The 2,805-nt window shown below is 40.9% G+C and overlaps 1 protein-coding gene across 1 annotated transcript in view; it reads right to left on the minus strand.

Moving 5' to 3' along the window:
• The window catches only part of LOC109965350 (leucine-rich repeat-containing protein 3-like), a 5,572-nt gene extending 4,682 nt beyond the window's left edge, over window positions 1-890 (minus strand). The window contains exon 1 of the mRNA XM_020609323.1: window positions 557-890. The gene's annotated coding sequence lies outside the window, so the exon portion shown is untranslated. The remainder of the gene's footprint in view (window positions 1-556) is intronic.
• Between the last annotated feature and the right edge of the window lie 1,915 nt (window positions 891-2,805).

Genomic DNA, 2,805 nt, shown 5'->3' on the forward strand with positions numbered 1-2,805 from the left:
GGGGGGAGGGGGGGAGGGGGACCTCTTAAAGCAAATACTGCTGCCACCGTGGTTCTGAGTGGTGATTGCAATTTTAATATTAACTATATTCATCATCTCTCCATGTAAAGGACAATAGAAAATTTGACAGGGACACTCCCTGCTCTCAGAGTCCGAGTTCCTCTCGGGAACACCTTCATCCTATAAGATCAACATGCACTGGGGGCACAGAATTTCCTAGGAAATTTCATTTGGACCATAAATTACATTAATCTGGCCAAACGGGTCAGCTGGATCCAAACGTGCGGGCACCGAGGAAACGGCTTTTTAGCTCCATGCAAGCAAACACGGCTGTTTAATGGGTTGTTATGCAACTTCTAAGTCATAATTGTGAAGTTGTACTCTTTTTGTTTGCTCTTTTTATTCACTTCGTTAAAAAGTTGGTGCAAATAATAGAAAAACCTACGAGTATACCAGAGTATAACAATAGCAAACAGTCCAAACGCATTATTATAAGAACATTAAATCGGGTGATACAAACTGCACATAAATAGAAGTGTTCACTAAAGTGACTTACCTGAAAACGGTTTCTTGCCAAGTTTGAGATCCAGAGGACGGATGAAGATGTTTTTTTAGACTCCGCTGGCAGTTTGTCTTCGTTTCTTGTCCGACGGGAAACTGAACATGATCATTTTCAGTACAGACACATTTCTGAAAAATCTATGACAAAACAATCGTTTGTGAATCCCGTATTTGTCGCCTGCAGACGGCTTCGTCCCTGACTCTTGTTCAGCACTAAAGCTGTGGCCAAATACACTGTCTGTGTGTGTGCGTGTGCGTGTGCGTGTAGCATGGGGGCGTGCCATCATCAGCTCTCATCCTCACTACATGCGCATCAATCTCAGATTTCGGAAAAATCCCACCACGATATTAGATATTAACTTAATAACGTATATAATAAGGTATAATTTGATTCCATATAATTTAATTGTCCAAGAAGACACGTCCATCTTTTATTCAAAAAATACAAAATGTCACCCACAAACTTACATGTCAGACTGCAAAATATTCTAATCTGCGTAGGCAGCTTTCACAGACAAACAAGAAGTGATGGAGCAGAAAGATAACAAGATTAAACGGTAGACGCAGCACTTCTAATCAGTTACGTCTTTGTTTCCAGCTTGTCTGTCACTGTGAAAAGACCTTAAACAAGGAAAATGAATATTTGTTTAAACATCCAGACATACAAAAGGACACTGCCTCTGCATGCCTTCATGCAAGTACATTCACCAAAACTATTACACAACCTTGAAACACAAACTTAATGGGGTCACTCGTTTCCACATACATAATATGTACACACAGTGGCATAACATATGCATACATGTTGAAAACTGCTAGACAAGTGCCCTGCTATCTGTCTGCTTATTTACCCATGTGTTTTACACATGATAGGTGATTGTCTCTGTGGCTGCCAGAGACAGGACTGAGGGTAAGCTTTATGATGTTTCAGATATAAACCAAGAGACAAAAGGGAGCATGAGAAAACACAATATGGCAGAAAGAACATTTTAAAAGACTGTTACATAGTCTGTTTTTCTGGTTCCTGAACTGAGAGTGGATGACATGATGATGGATGAGAAGTTCAATTTGCAGCAAGGAAAACAGAAATGGAAAATGTGAGTTGAGCCTGGGAGGAAGGTGGTTGTGCGGCGTCCATTTGTTCTCAGAAAACACACACGCCTAGGAGCAGTTTGTTCATGACTATGTTGACAATGTGTACTCTACTGGAAAACCTGACTTCAGTGAAGTGAAGCAGCTTGGCAACATCTGATTGGTTTGGCTGTAGTCCTCTGAGGCAGCACCTTACACAAATTTGTAAACAGACAGAGGCAGTGGAAAACACGCAGTCATCAAAAATCTACTCCCAAACACACAAAGTGCATGTCTGCATATGATTTTGTCTATTATCTGTGATGAAAAAGGGAAGGAAGGCAAGAACCCCAACATACATGTCCTGGCTGCATATCAAGCAGATAGAAAAGCAGAGGCGTGTTACTTATAACTAGCTTGCCAGTCTCTCAGGACTGAATCCACCAACAGGTCAGGCTGGAGGCAGGTTTTCTGCCGAGGCTCTAGGTAGCCACTTTTCCACAGTGTGGCCAATAGAGACTTGCTTGCAATCAAGTACCAACATAAAGGTCTGTGTCCTTAGATAACTACAACACAGATGGGAAAAAAATCACCCCTGCTGACAAAACAAAGTATTAAAAATGCTGCTTTATACCTGATAAGAAAGTACTTAGTGCCGGCTAGTTCTCTCTGCTTCTATGGCAAGAAAAACAGCATAGGCCAAAATAAATGTAAACAAACAAAGATTTTGGAAAAAGCTTTTGAGTTCACTTTGAATTTTAGTCTGTGATTTCCTGTGCACAGCAATCAGGCAAGGCCACTTGATCATGAAAAAGCCTAAAATTGGGCATGCCAGGGTAAAGTGGCAGCTGAAAACATTTCAATACATACTTGAAGTCAGTTTTTCCTTCTTTCAAATTGATGTTTATCTCGAAGAATCTGCAATTTCACCGCCGTGGGATTGTGGTGAATACACCTTCACTGTCTTCCAATTCTGTGAGATAATCTTCTGTATCTTCCAAAACAACACAGCACAAGTTAGCAGAGATTACACTATGAACCATGGACTGTAAAAGGTTCTCATAAATGTGTATGGATTGGATTGAGACCTTGGCTCAGGTCCAGCACAACAGAGAGCAGAGTAATAACACTAAAAGGTGTTTGTGTGTATGATACAAAGGTAGTGTGGAAAAG

The sequence above is a fragment of the Monopterus albus genome, unplaced genomic scaffold (genome assembly GCF_001952655.1).
Source record: "Monopterus albus unplaced genomic scaffold, M_albus_1.0 scaffold1.1, whole genome shotgun sequence".
NCBI classification, from domain to species: Eukaryota; Metazoa; Chordata; class Actinopteri; order Synbranchiformes; family Synbranchidae; genus Monopterus; species Monopterus albus.